General features: G+C 32.9%; 1 long non-coding RNA gene across 1 annotated transcript; it reads right to left on the bottom strand.

Moving 5' to 3' along the window:
- Positions 1-3,337: 3,337 nt before the first annotated feature.
- On the bottom strand, positions 3,338-5,144 carry LOC145113650 (uncharacterized). The gene is made up of 2 exons (XR_013710821.1): positions 4,504-5,144; positions 3,338-3,645 (listed from the first exon to the last, which is right to left on the bottom strand). It is a non-coding gene; the product is annotated as an uncharacterized LOC145113650 (long non-coding RNA).
- Positions 5,145-15,277: the final 10,133 nt, after the last annotated feature.

Here is a 15,277-nt window from a genome sequence, read left to right as displayed (position 1 = left end):
TCAAAAATATCAAATTTGCCCAACCTAATTCCTAAATATCATATTTATCATTCACAAACTTTCAAAATATCATATTTGTCAAACTACTTATTTTTATTATTTTTAAATATATTATAATTATTTTAAATCCTTATTTTTATTAATTGACTATTATATCCTATTATAACTTTAACTTCAAAATATCATTAATCTTCCAAATCATGAATATAAACGAAAAGTTAATTTTCAAATCATATGTTCGTGATCGTTGATTATGAACTTTGAAGAACAAATTGGATTCGAAGTAAATAATTGGTCAAACAACCTATGAGTAAGACTATAAGAGATTTCAATAAAACCATATCATAAAAGCTTCGAAGACTTGATTTACCAAATCTAAAGTATTAAGTGGGTTTCAATCCCAAAATTCAGTCAATGTATATAGGGAGTTTCTCACTTCAAATATAAAAAATTGTAAAAAGAAAAAAAAACATAAAGAAAGTATTAAGAAAGTGAATCTTCCATGCCAATTGATTACAGTCTCGATCAAAATCCAAGAAATGCTTTCTAAATTATATTCACAAATATGGTTTTTGAGAGTTATGCAAGCAAGAACCCTAATTTGATTAATGTCGATTTGCCTATATAACAACAAATTGTGATTGAAAAACCCTAAATTATGGATTGAATTCGGTTTCTTTCTCAAGTCGATGGTTGTGGTTAGTATTGGTATTCTAAATTTGATTTATAATAAGGTATAATAGTCGATTAATATAAATGGAGATTTAAAATTATTAAAAAAATGTTTAAAAATATTAAAAATAAGATTTGGGTAAAGATGATATTTGAAAATTTATAAAGGAAAAATATGATATTTAGAAATTAAGTTGGATAAATATGATATTTTAATGTTTAATAAGGATATATACGAAATTCTCCTTTTGCAATAAAATGATTTTATTGCGTCAAATGGAAACTAAATTATTATATTATTTTTTTCTTTTTATTTTATACATGTTATAGTAGGTATAATATATCATTTTATATTTTTTTTTGTTTTAACCTAACTTTCAAATTTTGTTACAATTTTGGTACATACTTTCCAAACTTTTTTTTAAGTTCTTTCCAAATTAGTTTTATTTTTTAAATTCTTTATAAAGTTAGTTTTTCTGTATGAATTATTTTGTTTAAGAAATTTTTTGTAACCTTCTATAAAAAAAATTATAACCTTTTGTTCAATATCTTTAAACTTTTTTATGGCATTTCTTTATAACTTTCTTATAATATTTTAAAATTTTTTACACCTTTTTTTAAACCTTTTTGAATGTTATTAAAAAATTTACTACCAAGACAATAAATCGAAGGAAACCTTTATAACTAAACACCATAAATAATATATTGAGACACATAAAACCAAATTCGTTAATTGATCTGTTTGAAGATCTAATACAGAAAAAGAATCGATATAAGTTGAATACAAAGTTGGTTTTATAGGTTTGATTTATTGTTTATGTGGGTTTGTTGTGTGGGTTTCAATCTATTTGAATATTCGTTCTGTTTTTTACTGTGAAATAATTTTAAAGTGTTTAGGTCATTTTTGATCACTTAACTTTTGGTTTTGTGCTAATTTGGTCACTTAATCTTTTTAATTTTTAAGAGGTCATCAAACTTTTGACTTTGTGTTCATTTAGTCACTTAACTTTTAGTTTTATCACTTAACTTTTGAATTTGTGCTCATTTAGTCACCTAACTTTTAAAATTATGCTCATTTAGTCACTAAACTTTTAATTTTTTTGTTTTAAGTTTATTGACTAAATGAGCACAATTTTAAAAGTTAGGTGATTAAATGAGCACAAATTCAAAAGTTAAGTGACAAAACAAAAAATTACGTGACTAAATGAGCACAAACCAAAAGTTTGATTACCTTTTAAAACTTAAAAAACGTTAAATGACAAAATGAGCATAAAACCAAAAGTTAAGTGACCAAAAATGACCTAAACCAATTTTAAAAATATTTTTAATTTTTTTAAAAGGTTCTAAAAACATTGTAAAACCATTCAAATAAAAGTTTACGAAATGTAAAAAAGTTGTAAAAAGTGAAAAAAAAAAGTTTAAATTGTTTATTAAAAAGGGTGTACAAATTTATATATATTGTTTTTGTAAAAATACTTTGAAATAAGTTGTTAAAAAGTTAATTTGTAAAGAAAGACTAATTTTGGAACGAAATTGTAAAAGATTTAAAAAAATTGGATGAAGATCATAACAAAATCCGAAGCTTGGGTCAAAATTCTTAAATTGTAAAATGATTTACCACAAGTAAAACCAAAACAAAAAAATAATATATATATATATATATATATATATATATATATACTACTTTATAATACATAGATAATACATATTTTAAGTCCAAAGTCTTAAAAACAACGAGATGAATTTTTGGCCTTTGGAATTGATTTGAATGGTTAGGATAGTGATCCATGTCAATAGATTTAAATCAATCAAAATCAAGTATCCATACCTTCTTATAAAGAGTTTATAATTATGGGCCCCACCAAAATTAAGACTAAGTCTTAAAATACGAGAGTGGATTTTGGCCATTAGATCTAAGTTACATGATTTGGATCTAATTTTAATGGCCATTAGATTTAAGTGACTAAATGAGTACAAAGCCAAAAGTTTGATTACCTTTTAAAACTTAAAAAACGTTAAATGACAAAATGAACACAAAACCAAAAGTTAAGTGACCAAAAACCTAAACCAATTTTAAAAATATTTTTAATTTTTTTAGAAGGTTCTAAAAACATTGTAAAACCGTTCAAATAAAAGTTTACGAAATGTAAAAAAGTTGTAAAAAGTGAAAAAAAAAGTTCAAATTGTTTATTAAAAAGGTTGTACAAATTTATATATATAGTATTTGTTAAAATACTTTGAAATAATTTGTTAAAAAGTTAATTTGTAAAGAAAGACTAATTTTGGAACGAAATTGTAAAAGACTAAAAAAAATTGGATGAAGATCGTAACAAAATCCGAAGCTTTGGTCAAAATTCTTAAATTGTAAAATGATTTACCACAAGTAAAACCAAAACAAAAATAATATATATATATATATATATATATATATATATATATATATATATATATATATATATTATTTTATAATACATATTTTAATACCAAAGTCTTAAAAACAGTGAGATGAATTTTTGGCCTTTGGATTTCATTTGAATGGTTAGGATACTCATCCATATCAATAGATTTAAACCAATCAAAATCAAGTATCTATACCTTCTTATAAAAAGTTTATAAATATGGGCCCCACCAAAATTAAGACTAAGTCTTAAAATACGAGAGTGGATTTTGGCAATTGGATCTAATTTACATGATTTGGATCTAATTTTAATGGTCTAAGACGGTGATCCTTGAGAATAAGAATCAGCCAATCAAAATAATAGGATTACATGTTTAACTTTTACAAAAAGCACTCTCTTCATTATATAAACTCTAGCACCCGTATTATACTCTCACATTATTTCTCTTTCTAGAAAGCACTCTCTCAAACGTAGTCCCAACTTATCTTTCTTTATTTTTCTTGTTTTGTTTTTGTTCAGCCTCATTATCTTTCTATACACCACCAGGTAGCACTTTCTTCACACTCATCTTTTCCTGTCAAAATAAAAAGTAGCATAAGAAAAATCTATAAATTTATCGTTTGGTTATTGTACATGTTTTAAGCATTCAAAAGGTTCATTCTCCACTTTATTTAAAACCAAACCAGTAATACTTTACTTTTGACTGGTAGGAATTTGATATCATAATGTTAGCCATTTTCATTGAACATCATTACAGCCAACCTATCAAGTTTTCTTATGGGGCTGAATTTTGGTGGTGACGTATTGAAAAAAGAGGTTTGCATGAATCTCTCACCCTGATCAAGATGACTACTTGGTGTTTAGTGTCATGGAAGCAGGCTTCGGTGTAGTTGTGTCTCATGTTAAAGAGGATTCACTTTCATATGTTGACAAACAAGAATAGTTCCTAGTTAAAGCTTAATAAACATACATATAATGTACTTGTGATTTGTGATTTGTAGATAACATTCGCTTCCTATTTCAATCCAAATTTATTATTTATGATTTTAATTATTTTCAGTCTTCAAATATATAAGAAAACAATGAATTTCTGTTTATCTGATTTTTTTCAAGGTTCAGATCTAAAATGTGACAAATCAAATTGAGAAATTGAATTGGGTTTAACCCTTTGTACTATTATTTCCTTTAACAACTCTGGTCCATAAACAAACTCATTTCAATTTCACATTCAAATTTCAATACAAAGTTTGAAGATTCAAAACCACATATGTTCTTTAAAAAGCCTATAACCACCATTACACATCGACGTCTGGAATACATATGAGCACAACCTTAATAATTAAAATCCAGATCCAGAAAATAAAATTAACTTCAAAATATTCAAAATTAAATTCTTGAGAGTTTAAGTAATGATGATTTCGTTTGTTTTCACCTTACAACCGAGACCAGAGCCACAAACTGCTGCCTTCGTTTTCGCCTTACAACCAAGGCCGACACTATTAATCTTCGTTTTCCAGCATCAACCCACAAAAGAAAAGGAAATGAAGAAGAAATAGCTGATATTTGAAATGCAACAGAAAAGAAAAATCCGATAAGCCTTACATCCACTGCTTTCATTTTCGTTCCAACAACCCGACAACCACCACCTTATATCAACCCCTCTCGAACACCACTGATAACGATCAACTTCGCCTACTGCTGCCATCGAGAAGCCGAGACCAGAACCACCTGCTTGGTTGCCATTTTTTTTAGAACATCATCACCACCCCAATGCTGCAATCGAGCTCCTCCATCTTCGACAACCCCACTTCACCATTAAAACCCGAGAACCTCGAAGATCCTGCAGCTTCTTCTTCGTTTTTCACATCCAAATTGGAAACCAAACTTCACGACCTTGCCAAGAACCATCGAACCAAGAAAGATAGACGAAGAAAAAAAACCATATTTGATTTTTGAGAAGCTGTCGATTGAAAGAAAGAACAAGAAAAAAGATTTATTGATTTCTTTTTGTCGATTGGAACAAGGAGAAAGAACAAAAAAAAAAAATTGTTTTTGTGTTCCTGTGGTTATCGATCAAAGAAAAGAAACAAGAAGGATATTTGATTTCTTTCTTGATTTCTGTTTTAAACATATTTGTTGTTTTTTTTTTTTTTTAGGGAAAATGACAAATACGCCCTATGAAATTTCTAGGGTTTACTTTTTTAGTTACTTAACTTTTTTAGTGGTTTTTTAAGGGAACAAATTTGGTTTTGTCGGTTCTAATAGGTCCTTTTTGAGAAAACAAGGGGTAACCCGATTACCCCCTTATGCCACATCATTTATTTTTATATTTTAATAAATTAAAAAAACTAAAAGGTCTCACGCCATCTCTCTCTCTCTCTCAACTTAAATCAACCTTGCTCCACCATTGCCATCACCTTCTTCCTCACTGGAAACCACCATCGTCCGCCATAGAACCACCGCAGCCCCACCCCAAACAACCCTGATATATGAACCTTATTTCCTATTTGATCACCGTTGGATTGGAAAGGCGGAAGCAGAAGAGCTGTTGTGCTACCACCACTCGTCGCCGTTGCTGTGGTGGGTGGTACCCATCATCACCGGTGATATTCAACACCCATCACTCCTGCTGTTCTTTGCTCTAATAGGTGACGACCAGAAGAGAGTAATGACGATGAGGAGCTCGCCAGAGGAGACCCGTAGAACTACTCTTTTTAATTTTCAACCTAATTAAACACCTCCAAAACAGAAAAACAACGGAATAAGGAACTACATATATCTGTTTAGGACCGAACCCATCATCGGGACCATCCCGTCGGAACTGTTCATGTCACCGGCCACCATGGCAGGTGTTGACTGTTCTTGGAGATTTTTGAATGAGTTCTGAACAGAAAAGAAAAGGGGGTACCTAAGATTGATGGAGGAGTAAGGAAAAATGATTGGAAGCTACTTGAAGGTCGAAAAGAGATGAAGACAGGAGGGAAAATGGTGATTCTCGCCGGTTCTTCTTCTCCGGTGAACAGTACTGATGGTCCTCTTTGCGGTCGGAGGCTTGCTTCAACTGGCCATGGCGGTGGTTTGGTGGTGATTGGATCAGTCTGCAATCAAAATAGAATGAAGACGAGAGGATGGGCTGAAGAAGGCAACATCTTTGGTTGTTGCTGGGTTTTTTCTGGAGAGAGAGAGAGAGAGAGAGGGAGAAAGATGGCCCCAATTTTTGTCTATATGACCTCTAAACCGACTAAAACAAGTAAAGGGGACTAAAAGAACAGGTTGCCCACAACTTGGTTCCCTCATAAAGCCACGAAAAAACTTAAGTGACTAAAAGGGTCAACCCTAGAAACTTCATAGGGCGTATGTGTCATTTTCCCAATTTATAAATAACAGGAAACTAGTGCTATACAAAGACATTTCAATTGATTGTGTGTACACCATACCATCATAGTTTTAAGAAAACACTAATATGCAATTTGATTGAGTTATTCTTCACAGATACATAACCGAAGGCTTATAAAAAAAACCTTAAACTTACACCAAATATAGTCATGAAATTTTCATTAGTCGCTCCAATTCATCCGTTTCATCCGCTGGAATCTTCAACAAAGGTTTTCTTTTTCTTTTTTTAATTTTTCATTTATTGATTTGAACTCATGATGTAATAATCGAACATGTTAGAGATGATATAAACAAAAAGGAAAACACAATAGATTGTAAAAATGAAAGAAGCCTCACACCTGAAAACAGAAAATGTTAACACTTGAAAGATCAATTTGCAACACTGATATCAGATGAAAAAGAAAAACCGCAAAATAAACTTCACTTACACGAAGGAGAAAGTTAAGTTGGCACATCGACTTCAAGAAAGAGCAATAGGAAGATAAAATAGTCCTGTTATGAAGCTTCCAATATCAGGCGGTGTAGAAAATAACATGAATATCAAGAACAATAAAACCCTTAAAATTTGAAATATCACCGATGCTTACCAATGAAGCCTTGGCGTATTGGGATTTGGAAATGGATTGAAAACGAAGGAACATATACTTCTGATATTTCAACCGAATCCCTTTTTCCGTCACCCACATCAACCTCGAGACCTTCTCCACTACCATCATCACCATCTGTTCCAATCACCCTCATCTTTCTTCCCCCTCCCCTGCTGTAGTAACCCATAATGAAATACCAAAGAAACACTCATTTTCGAGGGTAGTTCTTCGAGAGAGTAAGAGAAAGAAAAGGAGATAATAGTATCATATAGGGCGATTATATAAGCTTCGTTTCGGCTACAATTATCTTCTTCAATGACCATGAATTCATCACAAAGTTCTTCTAATACCTTAAATCCAAGGTTGGAGATGTTAATATACCTTCAGTACAAGTCAAAGATAAATACCTTCCGGGTTCAAATTGCATCAGAAGGGTTGTTCTTAATTTCATCAAAGATAGTAAGATAACTACATTTATATGATTTTTCAAATTAGATCATTGCTCTAAAAATATGGGAACTGGGAAGGAAGAACAAACAAACTGAACCCAAGAATTACTTAATGCATGCAGATGTGGTTTATAGGAATCCATTTGGAGATGATTTAGTTTCAGAACCCTAGCTTCCTCCAAAAGCGCTTGATTTGGAATTGGTTGTGAGATAAAGGAAATGGGATGAAGAGAAAAATTAGGTATATATTCCTGATTTATTTCCATGGAATTGAAATCTGTTTGATTTATTGGCATATTTAATTAAAAACGAATACGTAGCGAATGAAATTGAAATTGGAGAAGCAAAACAACGACACATGGCATAATATAGAATTAACAGTTTGACACATGGCAGAAGCATATTAACACTATATATATATATATATATATATATATATATATATATATATATATATATATATATATATATATATATATATATATATATATATATAAAACAAAACATAGACAATGTCAATATTGTTTTTTTAATATGTAACAGGTAACTAAATGACAACAAAAAAATAATACATTGATGGTAGAAACTTACAAAAAAAAAGGTAGGAAACACGATTTCAATAATTTACTCTATTTTTTAATATTATTGTTTCGTTTAATAATAATAACAATAATATGTATTTAATAAGAATATTGATAAGAAAAAATTAAATAAAGACAAATAATATAAATAATTCTTATTGTCCTTATCGTGAGGGTGATAATCATACTATGCGCAAGGGTGAGGGAACCCGATTGAATAAATAATTTTAAGAAAATAATATAAATAATTTTGAGAAAATAAATGAATCGGAAAGACATAGACAATGATAATATATTTTTTTCATATATAAATAACGAGTATGAAGATCACAATTAAAGAATAACATAGAGATATTTCGAACAAAAAATAACGTAGAGATAATTCGAACGAAAAATAATAACACTATAATAGTTTGAACAAAAAAAAATACACAAAGATAGTACGAACGAAATATAATGTTTGAACGAAAATAATAACATATTAATAGCTCAACAAACAAAATGATAGAAAACAACAAAATTAATATATATATATATATATATATATATATATATATATATATATATATATATATATATATATATATATATAATAAAGAATTTTTTTAAAAAAATGAAACAAAAAAAAAATCACCAAACAATTGAAAGGGATACATAAACCCCTATTTATATAGTCTGTAAGAGTAATTGATGATTTTATGTGTTCTATTCGATATGTTTAATGCAAATCTACTTTGAGATCGAGATTCTTGTGGCTTGACCAAGTCGCAAACTCAGTCAACATTCTTCCCCATTCCCCTTTTGAGTCTTAAGATTCTTCACACCACATGCTTTCCAATCATTTCAACATGTAATCCATATTCACCCCACTCATAAACTAATTAATCACAAAAGGACAACTGATCGAGAAGCAGTAGGTAATATTTCCCAAACAATCCGAAGTATAGTTCTTAACCTACAATCATTGGTTTAAAGAACAGTTGGGTCATCACAATACTAAATTGAAAAAATTCTACGACGAGCGGCTGGTAACCACAACCATCAAGTAGCTAGCTAGCCATGTGCTTTGGGAATCAAACCTGCTCAATCATATGCTTCAAGCAAATCATAAGATTCTATATGTGCTTCCACAGTCCACTCTCTTTCTCTCTATATATTATAAGCATGTTTCAACTACACTACTGTATCATCACAGTCGATACATATGGGTGTCCAAGAATTGATTGAAAGATGTCACACCCCAGGGTACAAGAAGCTAAATGTTGGTGAAAAGCCCATGGGTATGCCTAGAAGGTGGATAATACTGAAGAAAATGAACAGAAAACTTAAGGGTTTTAAATTAACCAACACACGGAAACTCAAGTGGAGGAGTTTTTGGATAGCATTGATGCCTAAGAGGACATTGCGGATATGTTGTGCTATATTGAATCGGCTGAAGGTGGATGGTGCGTATCCTGCCATTGTTTACTCCAGTCAATGGGGACTTCCTGTGCTTTCTCATCCTACTTCAAAGTGCAGAAACCCTATTAATGTCTCGTTTTATAAAAAACCTGGTAATATCAATCATGTTGTATTTGCTTAAGTAGCGATAACAACTAGGTACCCAACTTTGCAAGACGATCGAACACCCTCCATTGGCATAGTTTTGAGTTGGTTCTTGATCAATATGTCTACTACACTTTCCCGATTTATTATGTTTAACATATTATATCTTGGTGTTTGTTTGCTCCATTTAGTGTTGATAGTTCAAATTTTACGAACTTTTTATTCTATTTATGTTGGATGACAAAGAAATCAAACAATATTCTAGTTGTAAGCCGAGTATAAACAAAGGGGACGAGTTTGTGGCAACTATAAAGACAAAAACATTGGTCTTTGTGTGGTATTCAAAAAACTTTGGATATAGTCCAAAAAGTTTCCAACTTACATTGAAGATCCACAATCAAAACATTTATGTGATTTTGGTTCAAAAAAAATTGAAAAGACGATTATTCACGATTATTCCATTTTATTTTATTTTATTTTTTATTTTTTATAATTATTCTAATACTATTTTAATTAAAAAATAAAGAAAAAAAATTATTCCCCATCCCACCCACCTCTCTCTCTCTCTCTCTCTCTCTCTCTCTCTCTCTCTTCGTCACACTCGTCGTTCTCACCAAAATGTATCACCGGAGTTCATAAAACAAGTCTGTTGCCCTTCACCAAAACCTCTCGCGGAGTTCATCACCATCTCTCCAGAAATCTGAAGACTGTATGAAATACCAAACACTCTCGTTCCTCTTCTCTCGTCAGCAACACTTGTTTTCTCTGACCAGCAAACCCTAGTGAACCTGATTTTTCTCCAGCCAACAAACTCTAACAAACCATATTTGTCAAGACAATTGCATTTGATGTTAACAACAAGATCCGTGTATTTGATTTTCTAAACGGAGCTCTTCAATTTCTAGATTGAGTGTGCAAGTTCAAGAGTTTGGTTTGGGGATTCATGCTAGTGTGTTTGATTTCAGAGAATTTTGATTCAGATTCATCAGGTCCAAGTGTTTGATTTTGGTTCAGGTCCAAGGTTTGTTTCGAATACATACCTTAGGAACAAAGTAATATTTCTGGTTTCCTTGTCTATGATTCCATTTTCATCCGATTTGATTTAAGGGTATGTATTTCTATGTCTCAAGAACAAAAAAAAAATTCTGGTTTCTTCTTCATGATTTCAGGATCATTAGATTTGATTTCACGGATTGTATGTATAGTTTCCTTATCCATAAACGATGTCTTAAAGATATTTCTTGTTTTATTGTATTTTGAACGTATTTGGTTTGATAATATTTATTGTCGAAGTTTGAGTGCCCGAAAAGAAAGAAGAATGTGAGGGATGGGTTGGAGGAGTAGTAAAAATTTTTGTTCTTTTTTGTATTTCAAGACCCAAATTTGCATTACAAATAAAGAACATGATGAACATGATTCTGTTATTTTTTTTAGTTTGATTTTGGTTTCAATTTGAATGATCTCTCATCCTCACACATATGGAATGGAGGTGAGTTTTGCAGGTTGAAGTGCAGAGAAGGGATTGAGACAACAATGGTGGTGGTGTAACACCCGTGACTTGAGGTAATGATAATTATTTAATTTCTTTATAAGTAATTGTTGGACTATGGGATTAATATTGGATTGTTGAGTTGGGCCTTAGTGAGTGGGTCGTTGTATATTGGCGGGACTGAAGATGTACACTGGGCATAAGCTTGGCGTACGCGGGGCGTAGTGAAGGCATTGGATGTGGGGGGTTGATGCGCGTACGCGCAACGTACGCGAGCAGACTCAAAACCCTAATTTTTAGGGTTTAAGCCATATAAATACCACATTATGTCCTAAACCCTAGCCTCCTTATCAGCCACCTTGACTCAGAAACCCTAGAACCCTAACCTCCTTCATCTTTGTGTGATTTTGATCTTGTGAAGCTCATTTTGGTGGTTTGAATCTTAGAAGAAGAAAGAGGAAGTTGGTGAAGAGGAACTTGAGTAGCTTGAGCTCAAGGATCTAAGATATCATCACCATTCAGGGGCGGCTCAACCAATTTAGGGGCTCTAAAAAAATAAAAAAATTGGGGCCCTTCAAGCAAGCAAATAGTTTTGAACTTGAGACCTTTAGTTTTATAAACCAATGCTTTTACCACCCGAGCAAACTTCAACTTGTCTTTGTAACCCAAGAAATACATATATATATACATATATAACAAAATACACTTTAAAATTGGAGGCCCTTTGGAATTGGGGGCCCTAAGCCCTTGCTTAGTTTTGCAAAGGGTAGAGTCGGACATGTCACCATTTAGCATTCATTTGAGGTAAAAAGCTCACAACTTTCCTCATGTATGCTTAGATCTATGATAATAGTGTTTTGGACCTTTTTGGTCCCAAGAGTGGATTTTTATGGTCCAAATCCATTTCTAGGCTTAGGGTTGCCACCCTTAGTGCTATATGAGTGCCAAGAACGAAAAAGTTTCCATCTTGGAGGTCTTCTTATGGCCATGCATGAGTTTTGGTCATTTCCAAGGAAGTTAGTTGTCATATTTCAAGTTTGGGTTCATTTGGTGGGTTGCAAGCCACCAAGTAATCAAATTTATAGGTTAAGACACTTTATTGGACTCAGATCTGTGTTTGGAGCTTAAGGTCTTAAGGGATTAAGCCTTTTTGGAGATTTTGGCTTAACAGGGTTGTACGTTGGGCGTACAGAGGAGTACGCCCCGCGTACTCACTAGATTAGGGTTTCGTCAATTGGGCCTCGGGTTGGGTCGATCATTGGACTTCTTAACTATTGGGACTTCTTGACTATTGGAATTTAAGACTTAAAAATATGAAGTTTTTGGTGGCCACGACGTGGTGGTGTAATCGTTACGATGTGGCCTCACCCGATGGAATCGCGCCTTTCATTTAAGGCACCACGACGTGGCATGATGTTGGCAACGACGTGGCGGCGACCAGCATGCAAAACCCTAATTTTTCAGGCCTTAATCCCTATTTTAGGGATGTGATGACTAGAGTTTTCTCACCCTCAGCTTCCATCACCTCCCATTCGACCTAAGCAAACCCTAGCCTCTGTTTTTGAGTTCTTGAAGCTTTTGTGGTGATTTTTGGTGTCTTGAAGGAGAAGAAGATTTCCCTTGAGAAAAGATCTAGTAATCAAGTTCCCCTACCAGCTTCTCGCACATATTATGGACCATTGAAAGTCCTCATGTTCAAATCTTTATGTTCTATGCTTCTAAATCTAGGCTTTTATGCACTTTTCTCCATGTTTGGGATAGTTTTAGTGGATGGGTTCCATAAAGTTGGCCACTTTATGGATCCTTGAGGCCCTTTTGTTGTCCAATGATCTAGATCTGAGGTTTGGTTGATTTTTGGTTCCATGCATAAGGTTTTGACCTCCTTTTCACCTAACTGAATTTCAAGACATGCCTTGGACATTCATGTCCATAAATCAAGGATTTTTATGAGTTATTTGGGTGTAAGGAAGCCTTCTGGAAGAGATGAGTGAGTGGCTTAATGGATTAAGGGCTTAATCCATTAAGATGTCCATGTCACACCCCCAAACCGGAACGGCGGAAACGTTCGGGGGTGGATGACGTCATGTGTAGTATCACAACAATTGTATCATAGCAATCATAGTAACACAACCATTACATTGAATACACATATGAAAAAGGTTTACATCTGTTTAAGTCTTGTTTGAATACATCAAAAGTGTAAGTAAAATATAAAGACATGACTTTAATTGCTCCGACTTCTCAAAACTCCAGGAGGTACCTGTCTACTGATTTCCTGAGAATAAAAGCAGTTTTGAAAGAGTATCAACATAAAGCTGGTGAGTTCATAAGCGATGTTTTGTAGTAAAAACTTGTTGATGAATCTGTAAAAGTGTTTGCATGATTCCAAGAAAATCCAATATTTTCTTTAGTAAAAGTGAGATAATACAAGTAAAAATGTTTGTATGATTGGACTACTACCAGATGTATTGTATGATGAATTTTGTATGAAAAATCTCTGTATGAAATGTTCTGTTTGAAATCCCTGGTTACTACCAGCATGTATAGTAGTTTTATTTCTCATAACGAAACCATGTATTTTCCATAACTATAACCAATAATCGTTGTTCATGTATAGTATATTACTACGTAAATATATTGTTGTTATTTACATTGCGAGCTTTATGACCATACTAAACTTGATATGGCGCGAATCGGGCACCAGTATCCTTTATGACTTTGTCACCCGTAGACCTGTCGGTCCTACTGTAGCTAGCAGTAAGGTGCAGGATAGTCAGTCCGTATAAATCTATACACCAAAATCACGCTCTCCCTCGAGGAGACTCTGGATCATAAGAGGTAGTCCTCCACTTAGTTAAGTTTGTAAGCGCCCAAGGACGTGTCTCTAATTAGAATAACGACTTTACAAGTAATAATATAGAAAAACCCTTTTTATGAATAACCGAAAGGTTTGTAAGCTGTTGTATGAATTCCCAAACTATACCTAATATAGTTTGTGTGTTTGTATATGTATAACCTTGTATGTATCCCCAAACTATACCTATTATAGTTTGTGTGTTTGTATATGTATAACCTTGTATGTATCCCCAAACTATACCTATTATAGTTTGTGTGTATGTATATGTATAACCTTGTATGAATTCCCAAACTATACCTACTATAGTTTGTGTATTTGTATGTGTAAAATCATGTATTGATCTGAAAACTATGTGGTTAAGCTTGTAAGTTGAAAACATCCCTTATGCTCAGCATAATACAGAAGGGATAAAATATCTAAATATTTTATAAAAGTATAGAAACTGTATGTTTGTCTCGATTGTATCCGTTTTAAGTTTATTGAAATCCTTTTTGTAAAAATTTCATTAAATCATTTATGTTTGGCTTGTATCCCCCCCCCCTAAAAACATTAAAAACTCGGAAAATATAGGGGTATGAACTCACCTCGAGTGAGTGGTTTGTATGAAAGATCGATATGAGATGTTGAGTGTCAAGTGAAGCCTCGAACACAATTGGATCCTATTTAACATGTATAACACATATATGAATCAAATTAGGGTATTTCACGACTAGACATGATAGGAAACCACCCTAAGGACTTGGAAACACTTGAACTAAGTGTTTAAACCATATGTGATTGAGTGAGGGAGGTGTACGGCCACCCTAAGGGTGTGTACGGACATGGGTGTACGGCCCATGAGTGTATGGCCGTACACTCATTAAAAGTGTGCATGTTGAGGTGTTTCTAAGGTTCTAACTAGCATCCAAGAAGTGTTCTAGGTCCCATGCTTAGTTGTAATGCAAGTTTGAGGCCAATAAAGATCATCAAAGTGGGTTTACGGCCCTAAGAGGTGTGTACGGCCGTACAAAGGGGTGTGCGGCCGTACACCCTTCATGATCATGCCAAAGTTGTCGACTTTAAGGTGTGTATCAAGGCTAGGATCATGTCCAACTAGATGATAGGGGCTAAACTCTCACTTTGGAGGGCCTTTAAGGTGTGTACGGCCAACCTTATGAATGTGTGCAGCCGTACTCCTTCAAAGGATGAAGAACATGCTGAATCTTGAAGAATCAAGGCTTAGATCAAGAGGTCTTTCAAGTATAACAAGCTAAAGGATGGAATACTTATGTTTTTGAAGCCTTGGAGGGTTCACGGTTGAGT

The sequence above is a fragment of the Lactuca virosa genome, chromosome 5 (assembly GCF_052849685.1).
Source record: "Lactuca virosa cultivar CGN04683 chromosome 5, Lactuca_virosa_CGN04683_v6, whole genome shotgun sequence".
Taxonomy (NCBI): domain Eukaryota; kingdom Viridiplantae; phylum Streptophyta; class Magnoliopsida; order Asterales; family Asteraceae; genus Lactuca; species Lactuca virosa.
The sequence above is the reverse complement of the archived record's forward strand: the minus strand, read 5'-3'. Positions and strand labels throughout refer to the sequence as shown.